The sequence below is a fragment of the Cheilinus undulatus genome, linkage group 11, assembly GCF_018320785.1.
Source record: "Cheilinus undulatus linkage group 11, ASM1832078v1, whole genome shotgun sequence".
In the NCBI taxonomy this organism is placed as follows: domain Eukaryota; kingdom Metazoa; phylum Chordata; class Actinopteri; order Labriformes; family Labridae; genus Cheilinus; species Cheilinus undulatus.
The window spans coordinates 10,424,895-10,443,278 of record NC_054875.1 but is presented as its reverse complement, the minus strand read 5'-3'; the positions used below and the strand labels follow the sequence as shown (position 1 = coordinate 10,443,278).

Genomic DNA, 18,384 nt, shown 5'->3' with positions numbered 1-18,384 from the left:
TGTATTTGTCTTTATTTTTTAGCTTTATCAATATCAACATGTATTAATACTTATTTAAAAAGTCACCATTCCTATGTTAAATTGTTTTTAATTGAGATTTTACAGTAAAATAAAAGTCTGTTTTTATCCACAGAAAGAGTAAAGTAACATTGGATAAAAACAGAGCAAAAAAAAAAAAAAAAGGCATAAAAATAAAGCAATAGGAAACATTTCCAAAGTTTTCAAAGACAGAGAAATTCTCAATTTGTGCAAGTGTAATGAGACATTTCTTTTTATGGAGGTGGCCATAGATTGCAAGTTCGATGCTCCAAACTCACCTCTGTAGCAAAGAAACCCCCACACTGCGTTTCCTGCACATTTAGACTAGCACCGCTCAGTGCCACCCGTCTCTGCCCACTCCTTCCTAAAACTTTTTCTTTTTGTGAATATATAAGGTGCATGTTCTTTTGAAATATATATTTTGGGGCTTTTTATGCCTTTATTCAAAGAGGAGGACAGTTCATTGATTCAAAAACAGGGATCAGAGAGAGGGGGAGAGACATGCAGAAAAGGAGCCACAGGCCACCCCTGTACATGAAGTGCAGCCTAACCGCTGGGCCATCTGTGCTCCTCATAAGACATATATTTTATCAAACACAAAACAAACGATTTCTTTTCATTCATAAACTCCTCACTGAGAGAGAAATGCCTTAAACGCACACTTCCCTGTTAATGCTGGAGGTGGTTCCAGGATGTGTAAGTGTGCTCTAGTGTTACTTTCAGCACACGTACATTCTGAGACCGCTTCCAGCATGAATTCGGAAGTACACTTTTAAGTAGATTTCTTCCTCATTATGAGAAATTTATGAATTCAAACAAAACGTTGGCTCATGAGGTTTTATTGAACAGAGTCCTCAATTCAAAACAAGAAGTAAACAGCTGAGATAGACAGAGCCTGTCTGTACTCGTCACAGTGTGTTATTGTGTTTCAGTCGAGAGCCCCCTGGTGGCAGAATTTTGTGTACTTTGCATTTTTACCGTTCTTTAGACCAGTCTTCCAAAACGTAGGGCTTAGACCCAAAATAGGTCACAGGCAAGTTTCTTCATTTACTAAATAAAACACTGGACAAAAGGTTTCTTAAAATATGGGGTTTTCAAACTGGTGTTCGTTTTGCTTCGCATACTGTGTGATGTCACTCTTGCCACCAGCCCTACTCACTTCATCCCTATGTGACAAGTGACACCTGCATGCATCCTCTAGTTTGACTGCACACTAGTAAGAGACTGACCAGTACCTGACTCTGAATGACATTTAGAATTGTGTTGTCTATGAGTTTGTTAATGTTAGTTCACCAAAGCCTTTGGAAATGCAGAATAGAGACTTCATTGTGTTTTATGCTCAATAATAAAGCTAAAAAAAAAAAATTAACAAAAAACAGGAGCATCTGCTGACTCCTTTCTGGTCCTTTTGCCGTTTACATTCACTCCGTAATGCTAGCAAACTGCCTTTTCATAGTTAAGTTGTAATCACAACTTTTAGTCAAATTCCTTTTTCCTGTTTTTTTCCACAGAACAAGTAAAGTAACATTGGTTAAAAACATAGCAAAAAAAAAAAAAAAAAAAAAATCAGGCATAAAAAATAAGGTAATAGGAAACATTTCTTAAGAAATTTATATTTAGTTAGATGGCAATCTTTTACTTTCACTTACAAATGTTTCGGTTTTCTTCTTCCACTTATTTGACTTCCCTTTGTCAAATAAAATATTGAAATATACACACTAACTTAAAACAGCCTGATCATTTGTTGCAGTGTTTAAAATACATCAATAAAGCTCTACATTTATACAAAATTAAAATCCTGTTGTTAAATTATTAAAATGAATTATAGAGGTCCATAGGGGATGATAAAATATCATAAAAGTCAGACATTTTACTTATTTATCTTTTTTTTTTCATTTGTATTCATAAGGAAATGTTTGCATTTAAAGGAAGTCATTATTTCTGTTTTTTTTTTTCTTTGTTTGTTTAACAAGGATTCTTCCACTGACTAAAAACAAAAAGCATTTTAAGTAGTTATTTTTCAAAGTATCTGTTTACTTTAAAAATCTAGTTGGGAAAGGGGGTGCAAATTGAAACTCACAAATAATTCTCAAGCCCTTACTGACCTTTAGTCCGACTGAAAAAAAGGGACAATTAGGCGACGACCGCCGCTGAGTAAACTAGTGTCCCGAGGTAACCCGCTCCCCCACCACCCACCATTCCTTTCATGTTTGATTAGTGAACATAGTTGATACAGCAGCAAGCAGGGGAAAAAGATGAGGGAGCTCAAGCATGTCATAGCAGCTTTTTTCTGTCACCAGCTCCCAGTTTGACGTTTAGTGAAAGCTGCACGCAGGCACACACTCAAAGACACAGCCACAGGCTATTCTTGCAAGTATCTGCAGATAGCATTGCATGCAAGAATACTAGACTAAATATGCACCTTTGCATGCAAGTTACTTGGATTATTTTTCATTTAAATGTGCAAATGTAAACCAAACCATAACAAACCACTCTCTTGGAATACTGGCTGATAAAGTGCACCCAAGCGTCATGCCTCACAGTCTTATTTAAACTTGTAAACACTCTTATCAAGGAGCAACATTTTGCCCTGCTACTTCCTCCTCTCTGTGTCCCTTTCTGTGTCAAAGCAGGTGCTGAAATGAGACACTAAATAACTATTAGAGTTAGAGGAAGGGTGAGAGAGGGGGAGGAGAGTGAGAGAAAATGAGCTTTCCCCAACAGTAGCAGAAAGAGAGAAAGAGAGGGAGGGGAAGGAGCAGGGAGGGAAGGGAGAGCAGAGGAGCGTAGAGAGGGGATCTGCATTGTAAGTAGCTCCGAGAGCAGCAAGTGGTGGCTGTTTTTCAGCCTGTTTTTGTTTTCCAGAGGAGGCGGAGAACACAAAGAAGAAGAAGAGGGAGAAGGAGCAGGCAGAAGAGCACTGATTTGAAATGTGTGAGCTGCTTTTAAAGTAAAAGAGAAGCAAGAAGCTGAAGGAGGAGAAGGGAGGAAAGAAGCCGGGAGGAACACAAGGCAGCAATGGATAGCAGAGTGGCTCAGTCTGACCCTGGGATGGCCTGGATTCACACACTGCTGCTGGCCACCATCCAGCACACACACTAGGCTGCTAACGCCAATGAGGTAAAGTACTTTAAAAAACTGCAACAATAAGTCTTTCACACAGAAAGGCAAAGAAATACACTCACATTCTTGTCAATATCTTGCTAAGTTGGAGAATTTAACTTCTGGGAGTGAAAGTTGAACTGTGTTATTTGTCTCAGAGTGCAGCCTTTGCTTTGTGTGGATCACTTGGGAGGAAGTATAGTGCAGCTTGTCAGGTGCATTGCATTTATGTGACAGTATATATGCTCTGGAAACAAAGATAGACTTTGTCTCCTTATGGGATTCTGGGAACAACACGGCTATGTGATGAAGTATCAGATGGCAAACACAGGACTGTCTGTCTGGATGTTGTTGTGTCTATACTGACAGAAGCAGCTGTTAAATCAGCTATTAATGAAATGCACTGCAGAGGAACTCAAGTTTAAAAAGTGAAACTTGCAGGCAGTCAAATAATAAGCACAAGTAGATCCAACAAGTGGGATCATTAGCTTTCACTTTTCATTTATTCCCTTTGAAAAAGTTGCCGCTTGCATCCATAATATTTAAGCAGTTCCCTGGGCAGTGCAGAGTGAGGTGAGCTTTGAATGTGATGGTTACAGTGCAGAAATGAGTTGTTGCAGAGTGGGGCAGGTAAGTGCATGTCTTGAGTATGCTGGATGAGGGGTTGTTAAAAACTGTACATGGCTGAAACTTGGCGCCCCAGCACACGTTTAATATTCTCTTTTCTCTTTCACGGGGCATTCTAGCATAAGACTCAAACTCTGCCTGGAGCTCCCAGCGAGTGAAGAACCTCAGGTTTTTAGAAGAGGTGTCTGCATAGATGTGTGCATGCTTTCAGTGTGAGCTTAAGGTCAGGCATTCGTGCACTCATGAGGTTTTGGCTTTCTCTCCCCTTGTGTCTGCGTTTGTTTGTTGTTTACGCGTGTGGAGCCTCTGACTGGTCAAAGTTGTTTACTTTGCTTCATTAGGGCTACACAACAGTAGCAGTTATGGCATTCTGCTGCCTGGTTTTTATTTTGAGTGTTGCAATGGTAAAGCTGCTTCCTTGTTGTTGTTGTGACCTACAAACAGTTGTCACAAGAGCAGACTGTGAAACTTATGTACGATGCTGTTAAAATCAAATAATATTGACACTTTTTTGTTACTACTGGATAATAATGCTAATACTTTGCATCCAGTACAACTGCAAAATCAGAATAATGAATCAGATCAGTTTATACGTCGCTGTCTGTTTTTGGAGCACAGGAAAAAGATGTTTTAACTGTCCTCCTGTGCAAGGATCTTGATTGGTCTTTAAAAAGTCCACAGTGGGTGGTTTCCAGAGGTTGAAAGTAACTAATTACCTCTACTCAAATTACTATGATTGAGTAGCCTTTTAGTGTATACTTTTTGGATGATTTTTAAAGTTAGTATTATTATTTTTACCTAAGTATATTTAGGTAAAGTATTATTTTTACCTAACTACATTTTGAAAAACATCAAGAACTGTCTGAAAATGTAAGCACTAAGGTCCAAACTTTCTGTCACCAAAAATAAAACTGGCCAGTAGTTTGAAAACAACTCTGACATCACATGACGGTCAGTAGCACATGGCCAGAGAATGATTCCACATTTTATCCCAAAACATCTGTTGCATTTTACTTTGGGTAAATGCACGACTTATAATACCAAAACTGGTTAGAGATTTTTTAAATTTCCTTTGTTTTTCTTCCATATTAAGGAAAGATGACAGTTTTCTAGGGATGTAACAGTATTAAAATTTCACGATATGATGATACTTCAGTAATACGTCCACAGTACAGTATTTATTGCTGTATCAAAAAACCAAAACAACAAGTGAAGGCTTGGAAAAAAAGTGACATCTGCATTTATTTAACAGAATTTTCACTTTAAATATGAAAATATGTGCAAAAAAAAAGTGCTGAAGGTGTGCGTCCTCGCGCTGTTGTAGAGAAGTGGGATTGTGAACACCTCCTGAAGATTCTGTTGGCCTGGCTGGATTCTGCCCCCTCACATCCTCACAAATCTTTATGGGTGATGGTTTGCCAAGTGGCTCCTCATGTTACTCATATTCCCATTCAAGTGTGTCACTGGTAGTGTCTGCATACCGTTTTATGTTTGTCTGTCAACTTTTCTCCTTTCTTTTTTCTTGACCAGAATGCTTCCACACATTGGGTTTAAAAGTTGCTGGAGCTTCCACAATCTCTAAAATGTTGTCACATGGTTCCCCCCTGCCACTCACAGCATCTACCATTTTTGCCTTGTGCTGTTAGATCAAGTCACAAAGTGGAGTCTAAAGGATGATGGGTACACAAGGGCCGATGGTAAAATGTACTTCCCTTTGCTCTACTCCGCTTTTAAAAACTACACTCTTTGCCCTAAGACCTACAATTTGAAGCCGTCATAGACTGGGACACTTCTGTCACTGCAATACCAGGAAACAGCGTTTCTGCTAGACTTTTTTGTCCCTGGTCAAAATGGCTGGCAGTCCTCAAGAATTCAGGCCATTTAGAACAACTACCGGACATTTGCTTTAACATTATTTTGCTGCATTAACAGCAGCAAAACGCATAAATCTGGTATTCTGTGATACATCAATACATACAAGTCTGCGCTAAATGGGAGAGAGGACACATTTTTATTTCCAGACCTGACCCAAAACTGAGACAGAAACCAAGCCAACAGTAATTTGCATGTTTTCTGCCGGACATTTTGACCGGTTATATTTTTATCTGCCAGACTTCCGCCCTTTATACCGGCCAATGACCGGTAATTGCCAGCTAACAGAAACTCAGCCAGGAAATTGATAATAATGGTATTTTACTGCACAACCCCCTCATGAGTCAAAAGTATCTATTCATTACTATGAGTAAACTTTGAATTAATTACTTTTACTTACTTTTACTTGAGTAGATTTATGGACTAGTACTTCTACTTCAGTAAACTTGGACCAAAGTGACTTAACCATAATAGTCTTGTCTTGCAGTTTCTTCGCAGCTCTGTAGCTTTTCTTAGTACCATCTGTTCCCACCATTGAAAGTCTGAACTCCCACTTGCTACAATGCAATAGTTGAGTTCTCAGCCTACGGTGATTATTGTGAAGTAAAGACACAGTCATTCTGCCCACCTCCTCTCATCAGTTGTTGTCTTAAGCTGAGGAGTCTTTTCAATCATACTAGCACTCAGAAACGTTTAACAGTATACCACCGTTTTCTCTCTAAATGCAGGATTATGACTAGGGATGCAGGATAGTATCAATATCATACTGTTATTGGCAGATACTAACTTAAAAAGTTAGTAATTTGGGATGCATAGATGGTCTAGTGGTTAGGTTGTGCCCCAAGTACACAGGCAGCTCAAGTTCAGGTCCAGCCTGTGGCTCCTTTTGCATGATGTCCTCCACTCTGTCATCTCTATTTCCCTCTTTATCCACTATCCTCCTCTATCAGTTGAGACATGAAAAGGCACCCAAAAAATAACCTTTTTATTTTTATTAACCAAAAGGCTTATGTTCAAGATTGAAGGCCGATAATTGGTACTAGCAGATCTGAAAAATTTTGGCAGATATTTAGATCCAATATATCGGCTACATATCAGCCTATATCAACTGTAAATATTGGCCATATATCTGAATACATTTGTGAGGTTTTAGGAAGGACCATCAGACCTGCATTAGCCTAGGTCTTTTTCTTTCGTCATTCACATTCCTCAACCTGTAAAGCATGTTTGTTTATCCTTCAGCCTTTAAGTTTGTTTAAGGGGCTGAAGTTTTTAGTCTGACCTACATTTATATGGCAAAATTGATATCAGTATTGGCTTAAATGAATATTGAAGTTGGATATTGGATGTAGGCAAAAATCAAGTACTGTACTTCCCTTATAATGACCTATTTGGGAAGAAAACCTGTTAAAAAGTGGCTCCAACATCTACTGGCCTGGTTTGCTATACTACCTACGTATTTTAGCCTTGAAGCATTGAAAAATAATGAATGCAAATTTTAATGAATTTCAATTAGGTGTTATTTATAATGTTGGTTGTTAAACATGCATGACATATCCCAGTACTTTATACTGGGATGTTGGTCAAAATAGCCATCTTTTTAGATGAAATAAGAGGTATTAAAAGTTTGTCTTATGCTATATTTTATGGTAAGGATTTTTTTTTGTTACAAAATAATGCAGGTAAGCTTCCTCATACTGTCTGAATTGCACTAATGGAGGCACGTTTTTTTCTTTTTCATTCTCTCTTGGCAGTTTCTGATTAAAGATATGACTGAAAATCTATAGTTTTTTTATGCTTCAGCTTTTTGATAATCAAACTTTTAATCAAACCTTTTCCCCTAAAAAACTGTCCTACTTACAAATCGTCCATTAATTCTGTTTTATTTGTAGGGCACGTTTAATAAACACCTTTGTAAAAAAGTGATTCATAGCAAAGTAATATAACCAAACAGAGTAAGAAGAGAACGGATTATAATTTATTTGACTGGATAATCCAAACAACTCAATTAAAGTTGGTTATCAAATAAGAATTATGGGAATAAATGACATGAACCTAAATAAACACAGGGATTAAAACCACCATAGGTGAGAGGTCGGGCTGAGGTGATGGCTGTCTTTTCTGTCTGCTGTCTTGATGACTAAGTGTATTGTCATGTGAGTTGACTGTTGCTGCTGTTGTGCGTCTGGGTAGTCTGAAGGCTCATATTTTGACTGAAGCACAAATAGATAGCTGTGGGTGTTTTCTGGATTATCTGATTTACTATGGTATGTCTGAGTCCAATGCACCACCTGCACATTGATAGACTTGCACCAGCACAAGGATAAATCGGGATCTTGTACTTTTTTATTGCTCTTAATGACAGTCTGGAGATCCCCTATATGATGGCAAACTTCTGATAGAGTTTCTGTGAATACTCATCAACATGGGAGAAAGAAATTTGGGATTTTCTTTTAGTTGGGATTGAATTTCTGCCTGTAAGCACACTGCTTTGCATTTAATTTTCCTCTGCATGCCTGCTCATATCACACGCAGATTTATAACTCATCTTGCCATCCCACTTCCTCCCTCCCCCCAACAATCGTAAGTCTGTCTGAAGCGCACCTGCCCCATCACCTGCCACTCAGACAGTGGCTGTCTGAACGCGTGTTAGTGTGTGCTGTGGGGAAGCGATCCAGGATGCCACACCTCACCCTCCCTCTCTCTAACCTAGCATGCAAATGTTACCTGTGCTCTTTACACTCACGTGCACTCTCACACATGAACGTGACTGCCTCTGCTCTGTTTGCTCTGACCTCTTTTCTTAAAACTGGGCTAAAACCATTTGGCATCACTGACTGACCTGCACGTTAAACAAGAGTTACGCTGATATTTTAAGAGGTCCTGTCACTTTTTCCAGCGCTTTGGCTTGTGGCCTACATAGCAACAGCCCTAATAGCCCATAATAACAGTCCTTTCTCCTTCACGTGTACAGTTGTGTTTCTTTGTTTGTCTCCTGCCTTGGTTTAGTGGTCAATTTTAGAGGAATGAGCCTGCAGAGTCATCCGGGGAATGCGAACAAGTGTCTCTGTGTGTCAGAGGGTCTCATTGGGGGGGCTGGGAGCATCTGAGGTTGGACATGAACTTGTTGTAAAGCCTGGACAATAAAACAGACCACCTACTGTGTTAAAAACCAGGTGGGCTGGGCCATATGGACCAGAAATCCAGTCTTAATATGTTTTAGCTGAATGGTGATATACAAAATAACAAGTGCTTTCCGTAAATATATACTTTGATACAATTTTATTGAAATCAGACTAAACCGAAGGCTGTTTGACACCATGAAAACAACAACAACAACAACATCAACAACATTGGGTGAATTTTCATTTTTATTTATCAGAATTTGCCAACTCCTACACACTGTCCAGAAACAGTAGTGACATATCTGTATTTAGAAGTATTTAGATTTTTCTATACTTTTACTTCTGATTTAACAAAGATAAAATCTCCATTCTGTTAATGTTCAGTTGCATCATAAAGTACAAGAGATGTTCAGTATTCTCATGGTATCAGTATCAGCAGAAAATAGCTCATGAAGTTAAATATTGGTATCTAAGATTTGTAGATTTGTAGGCATCCGAACCCCAAGTAATCCACTGGTGGAATGAACTCTCAAGCTACATTGTCTTTGACAATATTTACTGCAATAATGAAAGAAATATATTCTCACTCACACTATTGAATATTTGGCAATTTCATATGGACTTGGGCTGTAAAAATATTCTTGTTGAAGATTATGTCTACAGTGGGGTCTGAGCACATTTTTTGTCTTATTTTTTGACTTGGCCATGCTGTGTTGTTTTGTTTTGTTTAGTTTGTCATTGTCTGGCTCTGTCTGCTCTGTGTCTTGTTTCATTTTTTATATTGTATGTATGGGACAATATACATGTGAATGGAGATATAAGTATGTAAGTTAGTGGAGTTTTAGACTGGACCAAGATACCCATGTCAATTGAGGTCTTTTTCTTTATTAATCATAATTTCTTAAATTGGGGGTATTATGCCTTTTTTCAAGGCTTTACACCATATTTTTGATACCCACGTAGTAGCTTTACATGGTTTACAGCTCAAAAAACTCCTCATGTTTCTCACACTGGCATCCTGAAAACCCCCTTATTTTAACCTCCGTCTGAAACGCTTCGTTTTCGCTGTCTCTTTAACACCCCCCGCTCCACGGACCTGCTTTCCTTCGACTGGCCAATTTTCCGGAGGCTGGCTGATGGCAGGACTCAATGTTTAGTGCCTGCCCCCTCTAATGTGGCTAATGTTGTTATGCTAGTAGTTGAAAACTTTGAATGAACCAGTCCAACTGAGTAAAATATGGCGAATTTTGATAGACATCCATATGTGTTAGACCCAAAGTCTGATCCTGATAATTTGGAGAGAGAGGGGGAAGAAAACCAGCAGCAGCGAAGGATAGAGCAGGACGTATCTGTTTGGCAGGTGTTTCATTACTGTGTTTCAATGGCTAAATGGCTAAGAGCCCTTGTGGGGGCAGTCTGTTCCGCTTTGCTGGCAGCACGGACAAACCCCGAACCAGTCAGGAGATAATATTGTGATGACCTCATCAATTTGCTCCCTGTTTGCTCCATCGAAATCTTGTCTTGGGAGAATCTCGGAGAGATTTTCAACGAACCGTTTTCATCAGTTTAAACGCTAATTCCAAGATTTCTGCCACATATGTTTATCTTGCAGTTTCAAAATTACATGTAGTATGGACACCCAACATTGTGACTTTATATTTATGTTTTAAAAATCAGAAAAGTATAATACCCCCTCTTTAAACGTTAAAGTCTGGACTGAACTTTGTAAATTTTTTCATCCCAAACTTTAAATCAAGTGTTTTAAGGACTAAAGTTTAAAGTCTGAACTACATTTAAATATAACTATTGACATTTGTATCAGCTATTTTTTTTTTGTAAATCAAACAGGTATCAATATTCATTGATTTTACTAAAAATTAGGACTGTCACGTGGGTAGAGACTTTGACCGTGGGTAACCTCGGAATTTCTGTGGTAAATTGTGGTTAATCCCATTATTTGTCATATTTTAGATGTTCCCTTATTATGCATCCATTTCATTATTTGATTTTTGTACCATCTCATAATTAGGATAACTGACTTCCTGCTTGGATGCAGGCCTGCTTTTATTTTGAAAAAACAAAAAGCTAATTCAAAGTTACAAAATAACCTTCACCACAGAAAAGGAACTTGTGGGCTGAGAAGGAAATAAGAAAACAGTGAAAAGTGAAATGTTTGATAAGACCATGTGAAGATGACTTTTGACTTTTCCACTGTGCAGTCTGTGAGATAAGGCATTAAAGAGCAAAAGGGACAATAAAGCATGTTATATCAGCAATTAATAAAATAATGAATTTAGTAACAATAGGCCCAAATCACATCATGATTAATGATTAATAAATGCCCCCAAATTACTTCATATTTAATAAACTGAAGTTCTCTATTTTGACTATCTTGTGGTCTTCAGGTTTATTACTGTTAGTGATTGTGAACAATCTTTTATTGAACTTAGGGTCTGGCGTCTTTTTCTGATCAATAGCTACATGATCAATATTAAAAAAATGATAATTGTCTCACAATATATATGCTTTAAAATGTATGGATAAATCATAAGAATTCAACGTATTGCCCAGCCCTACATCCAGGTTATAATAACATATTAATGTGACAGACTGCTGTCTTTCTCTAACAACCAGAGCTTTCATGCAGCAGTGTTTGGAGTCTGCCCTTTTTTAGTTCATATGCGAGTCAGAGAATATTTGGCCCATGCATGAAGGTTAAAACTGGAACCCGGAGGTGGTGAGCGTCTATGCGGCACACCTGTCTAGCACTGTAGCCCTCGGGTCATTTCACATTTTGACCCAGCCAAAAAGACGCGGTGTGTGTTTCACATCATGCGAGATAATGTTTCTTGCTCAGGAGGTAATGCTTCTCTTTAAAATGTTTGTTTTCTTAACCATAACTAAAAAAGAAAATGGAAATGAGGTGTTGCAATCATGTGAAACAACACCAGTTATAGCACAGTCATCCTCCTCAGGGTGGATTCATTTTATCTCAGTTTATAACTTTGACCCAGATGAGAAGTGGATGGTCATCCCGATTACTTGTGTTCTACTTTTACCTGATCACACTTCAAAACAACAAGCAGCCCTGTGGTTGGCTTGCCCATACCTGTCCAGATAATAAAAACAAGTAGGATGGTGTGTGTGTGGGTGTGGGGGTGTGTGTGTGTGGGGGGGGGGGGGTGGGGGGGGGGTGGGGGGATGAACTGCTGTTGCTCAGCTGGGGGAAAAGTAGAGCAGAGAGTTTGAAAACAGAGATGAAGAGAGCCGAGTAAACACAGCAGCAGCAGCAGCAGATGAATGTACAGAGAGAGATGCATCAGCAGTTTGTTTTAAAGTAGGTCAGCCTCTGGAGAGCTCAGTGGCAGAGGATCAGATTGGAATCAAAGTGCTCTGATTGACAGTTTGGGTACAGCAAACTCTGCCATGGATTCAAACCATAAAAAGAAAATCTGCAGGCAAATTACGACAGATGCATGAATGACAACTTTTATTTCACCGTTACTCAGTAACTACAAAGCCCAGAGGTTTAATATGAATGGTTGAACAACAGAAAAGAAATCACCAGTTAGGACTGTCAAAGTAGATTACAGGTTAGAAGATTTTCAGTATCAATCTAAAGCTTGCATTAGAAATGCCTGTCTTATATTTTGAAGAGAACAGTTGACAAAGTGATGCTTTTATTTCTTTTTTGATTGTATCCTTTAATTGTGTAGTGTTTTTTGTTTTTTTTTTTTTTTTTGGTGTGCTAGTTTTGCTCAGTCTGTAAAGCAGATGCCGTAGTATGGAGGCTACAGTCCTTGACTGCAGAATTCTGATCCTGGTAGTGTTTGGTGCATGCCTTCCCCATCTGTTTTGACAGTTTATCATACCATTTATCACTATGTTTGTCCCTTACCCGGTGGCATTAGTTTCAGTTATTGAAAATAACTATATGTTAATCAAAAATTGTTTTTCGATGGCCATGTTTGTTTTTTGAAATCATCAAGAGGCATCAAATGCCTGATTGCTACAATAAATAGCCAGGGCAGGACCTCAGTCTATGAAATAACCCTGCCTTTATCAGGGGCAGTTGTCAATATGAGATGGGGCTTTAATTATTTTCAAACAAAAATTGTGCAGCACAAAGATTACAAAGAGTATAAAGTTCTAAAATAACAGCTGTAAGAATATTAACCAAATCAAGATATTCGTAAATTACAAATCATTAGTTTGATCTTGCTTTGTGAGAAATAATGCCAAGATGCTGTTATCACAAGATGTTTACAACAAAGTTATTGGCCAAACTGTTAAAGACCAGAGCAGTATAACATCACTTCCTGCTCTCAAATGTGGCCACGCCTCTGTTTTGGGAAAAACAGGCCCTCAGATTGAATGGTGGTAGGTTAGAAAACGTAGGTAACAACGCAATTAAAAGCCATTTTGTTGTGTTTGATTCCTTAAACAATTCAAAAGATACAATTTAAGGCATGTTTGTTATTCCCAAATTACTAAAGAGTGTCAAAGAAGAGTTCTTTTGGCTGAAACTAGAGAGGACTAAAGCAGGCAGATGTTGGACCGGTGCTGTGGTCTTAATGACTTTAAGCTAGTGGCCACTCTGTGACAGTAGGAGCTGTAGTCTTTCTGCCTGTTAACAGCTTTTTCACACATTCACTAACTTATTAACCACATTCAAGTGTTAAGATCCAACACATAAGGTATGTGATGTGGGTTTATGACATCTCCGGTCACAAGATGGACTGTTTGTCTAGCTTGACAGAGGGAGCCTGAACACACCCTCATGTACATCTAGACTTTTATTTCCTATCGTTATGATGCATGTATTTTTTCATAAATGTCCTTTATTATATGTTTATCTTACAGGCCATTCGATTTTGGCTTTCAACAACCGTTAAAGAGTATGGTTTCCATATTTTAAGCTTTTAATCCCTAATGACCCAATCTTTCCCAATAACTGACGTTCATTTTTAAGGAATATTTTCCCCTAGAAAGAGGTGGGGCTGACATCATTTGGGCAAAACACCCAGATGCTCTGGTCTATAAGGGATGAACAGTACTGAATAGCAGATATCTGATTTGCTGAATGAAAACTAATTTTAGCCCATGCCAATACAGATACTAGTATACAAACCTTTTTGTTTTATTTTGAAAAAAAATGGTCTGATGAAGGCCTTGTGCTGAAACGTGTAGTAGTTGTTTATTGTTAATTGAGCCAAATAAACTACTGAAATGATAGTGTTTTGTCCACCAGAATGTTGATTTTGAGATATTTTGAGCCTTTTTAATTTTTGTAACTTTTTGTAGATTTTGAGCTAAAAAAACACAAAGTGTCTTCAGTGCAAAGAGAGGACAAGTCAAGCAAAGCTGATAGAGAAGTTGGGATGTTGTATTGTCCGTTTTTTTTCTCTGTTTGGGGCTTCATTCAAATGTTTCGGGTCAATATTGCAATTTAACTTTTTTTTTTTTTTTACTTTTTAGCTCATACCTTTTTTTTTTTCCAATTTTCATGCAAATAATGTTGTGCCTCCCTACCTGTTGTTGTTACAAAGAAGCAGCATTACTCCACCTTGAACTCAGCACTAAGCAACATGTAGCAAAGTTAGCCACAAGGCTGTAGACTTCCACTCTTCGGCATCTTCTTTTGCAACCTCTACAGTAAGACTTTCTCCACTGTCATGCAGCGTTGTGACATCTATTCTACTTCAGCTGAATTTTAATATAACTATAGTAGTACTGTTGTACCTGTATGCTCAATGAATTTTAACACTCTTTTTTGTTCAGTTTGTGCATTTTGCAAATGATAAAGTACTTTAACCCATTTTTATTCCCATTTTTGAAAGTTTTCTTCTGTCAACTTTTAAGATAACTTGGTTAAACTGACATGAATTTATAATTACCACAATTTAGTGTTTTTACTGTGTTCTTGCACCCTTTACTTTGACAGTGTAATCATTACATGAATAAGAATAAATTAGTCAGCGTGTAAATACAAAACTGTTCGCTGGCCTTTAGCAGACATAACAGTGTTGATTGTTCTGTTAAATATGAATGTATGACTTTATGTTAAATTGGAAGTGTCAAGCTGATTTTGTGTTGTAATTTCTTTTGTCACTTCTGGGCCTGACAGTGAAGGAGGCCTGAGATTGGAGGTCTGCAGCTAGACTGTATTGTATGTGCAGGGAAATATATTTATTCTTTTTAAACTATTTATTCATTTGTTTTGCTGTTTTTCTCTTTACTTTTAATCAAAAACTATTACTATTAACTAGGGATGGGCATTTGGAAGAAACCTACCAACTTGAGCGTCTATAATGTTAATGATCAATTAATTGATTAATCGTTATGTATGTATAAAAACATACATACGTGGGCATATATATATGCCCATGTATGTATAAAATTTCCCTATATAACAAAAACAGGTAAATAATGAGTGTGTTTCTCAATGATTTATTTATTTTCACCCTTCGAAAGCCTAGGGCTCTTAAACATAAACAAGGCATGGTCCCACTCACAATGTCATGATGGTAGATATTGTTGTGCAGTGCAGAGTAAGACATGTTCAGTCTCTTTATTAAATGCCAACATCAGATTGACTAAATTCCCCGTGATTGACCAAATTATTAATGACCAATTAATCTATCATCAATTAATTGTTCCCATCCCTACTATTAACTATACTATTCAACACTAGGTCCACAGGGGTTTCTGCCTTTATTTGTCAAACTTGCAGGAAAAACAGGTTGGTAAAGGAGACTGCATTGGCCTTAAATTGGGATGGAGTTTATCTGAAGTTTCACAGTACTTAATGCTTCTCCTGGGAAGACTTGAACCAGCAGTGAGTCAGCATATCAACTTTCTTTGGAGCCCAGCCTGAGGCCATGGTCTTTCTTCTGAAGATATAAAACCTCTTGAAATAAGTTACTAAATCATTAATCATTCTCTAAGTGGACTGGGCACCGTGGCATTTCAGCAAACTTGGCTAAAAGAGCAATAAGAAGTGTATTTGTTATGGACTATTTTTAGCTGATGGGTAATGAGAAATTGGTGTACTAATAAGGATTTACAAGAGTAGGAAGTTTGATTTGGACTGACCTGAGATAAAGCCAGGGTTCAGGTTATAAAGGAACATCTCAGTTCAACAGTGTGGCTCACTGATGTGCTTTAGTTAATTTTTTTAGACACATTAGCTCTGGACATTGGATTAGTATTATTTATTTAAAAACAATACTGAATGGGTCTTATATACTGTGGTTTGGATTTTTGGTGGGGTTAAATAACCAAAAATATACTTAAAATTATGTACATTTTCCACTCAGAGTTTCAAAATACTGCATTTCCATCTCCTCTGCTTTAAACATTTAACATTTTAGACCTTTTTTTATATAACTATGAATTGAATCTAAAGGTATAAAGAAAATGTTGGACATATTCCCAAGGATAACATAAATTTTCCTGCATTTTAGTAGGGCTGGGCAATTGATTGAAAATTAGATTAAATCACAATTTTCTGCTGCAATTTTCAAACCATAAAAGGTGCAATATTTTTTTGAAGTGAAATTTGTGTCAAAATACCAGTTTTAAACTTTTTTTGCAGCAGAGATGTTATGCATGACATATTATGCAATCATTCAGGTGCCATTTTTTCCAATAGTCTACAAAAAATCCTACCTCCTTCATTTTTTTTTCTTTTTTTCGGATTAAATATAATAATTTAAAAAACACTTCAATGCAATAATTCACATCCAATTTGCAATACGAGTCAAAATCATCAGATCATCAGTTAGATCTTTTCAAAGAATTGTTCAGCCCTTGTTTAAGAATAAAAGAAAGCTAAGGAATAATAGCATATCAAATCACAATTGCAATATTGGGGACAAAAATCGCAATCAGGTTATTTTCCAAAATCGTTCAGCCCTGGATTTTTTACACTCATCTTTGTTTTTAGTCCTTAAAGCCTAAAATGGAATGTGGACACATTACATCCCATTGCATTGAGGAGTGATGGTTGATTGCACATCCTACTGTTGTTGATGGTTCTTCCAGCAGCTGGAGTGACACTGGCTGTCGAAGATTGGCCACAATGCCCAGAGTAAGTACACCTAGCTTTGGGCAACTGAGATGGTGTCCCTGCCACCAGCTCCAAAGATCCATCCATGAGTACATCCTGGATTGCTTTGTTAATGTCTGAAAGCTGTCACAATCTCTGAAATGTGCTGGTAGTCCATCCCATTAATGTTTTCCGCAGATCTTGTGACTAAATCCAGTTCTGTGCCTCTGTACACTGCAGTCTCCTCTAGTTTGTGCATTGGTATTTATTCTCTTACTGTTTCTTTTCTGACTGCCAACCTATTTAGAACTGTAAGAGAGGCATCGGTCAATGATTGGTAATGGTCAAAGTTTATCACAGTGGCGAAATCAGGATGTTTGAGGGGCAGGGGCAAAAATGATAAGGGCATCTGCTGTGTGCTGTGGGGCACCATCGTTCAAACAGTTGTCAAACATTTATCGTGAAATAGTTGAAAATCCTGGTTAACATTTAAAAATTTTTTTTATCATGATTACACCTACTACAGACCTTTTACTACTGATTTAACAACGATACACAAGGGAGGATACCAGTGAAAATGAACTTCATATAAGGCATTTACAGCACTTCAGTGCATTTTCTCCACTGTTGGACATGTGGTTTCATCCACTAAGAAAACACCCTGTCCACTTTAAGACAAACCAGAGGGGAACTTTATCACATGTTGTCAGCTTGAAAGGCTGTATGGAAGGCAAGTTATCAAGTATTGCCCATTTAAAGGCAGCCTGGAGACACCTAGTCACATATCCACTTACAAGGGAAACAAGCCAAATTTTGTCGAAATAGATGACACTTAAGAGGGCAATTTGTATAATTATGTCTATTAAGAGGGCACCAATGAGGGCTCACTGATAAATTTGGTCCACATAATAGGGACCAAATCAGGCACTTTGGTAAATTTTGTCCACTCAGAGGGTACTAAAGAGGACGCTTTATTATGTTTTCCTAACATTGATTCAGGACTACTTTATGTTTTGCAGTTATAAATTATTCTTTTTATTAGCAGGTATTAATTAGCTGTCATTGCTGTTACTTACATTTGTGGCTGTTCTTGGATCCCCCTGCCCTTCCACAAGCCTATGCAGAATGTATCAAACAGGAACAGCACATGTTCCTGCATTTTCTGTGCCTGCAAGGAGAGCCTGAGGCAGGGAGTGAAGCAGCAATAAACTCAGAGCAGAGCAGGCATCAGTGACAAGAGAATAGAGAATTGATCAAGTCAGACATGGCATAAAGGAGGAGCTGGGGTGGAGGAGGGTTGCAAAAGGCAGCTTGCAGAGGGAGCAGCAAAGCATAATGAGCCCAGAGAAGGTTAGATATCTTGCAGCATGGGTGCAATTAGCCAATAGTGTGCTTAGAGTGAATCAGCTGGCTGTCAGTTGATGAGGGCTTGCATGAGATCAGCTGATCTCGATTTTATGGCAGCCCTCGACTCCATGGCCTGCCTGCACTAACATTATATGCTTGATTAGTGGCATATAAGTAGTAATGGAAATCAAAAGGTTTGCTGTCCAGGATTGTTAATTGTCT

The 18,384-nt window shown here is 38.0% G+C and overlaps 1 protein-coding gene across 2 annotated transcripts in view; it reads left to right on the top strand.

The window, feature by feature from the left end:
- Positions 1–2,839: 2,839 nt before the first annotated feature.
- Positions 2,840–18,384, top strand: part of arhgef19 (Rho guanine nucleotide exchange factor (GEF) 19) — a 51,355-nt gene continuing 35,810 nt past the window's right edge. For both annotated transcript variants that reach the window (XM_041800328.1, XM_041800329.1), the window contains exon 1: positions 2,840–3,159. The gene's annotated coding sequence lies outside the window, so the exon portion shown is untranslated. The remainder of the gene's footprint in view (positions 3,160–18,384) is intronic.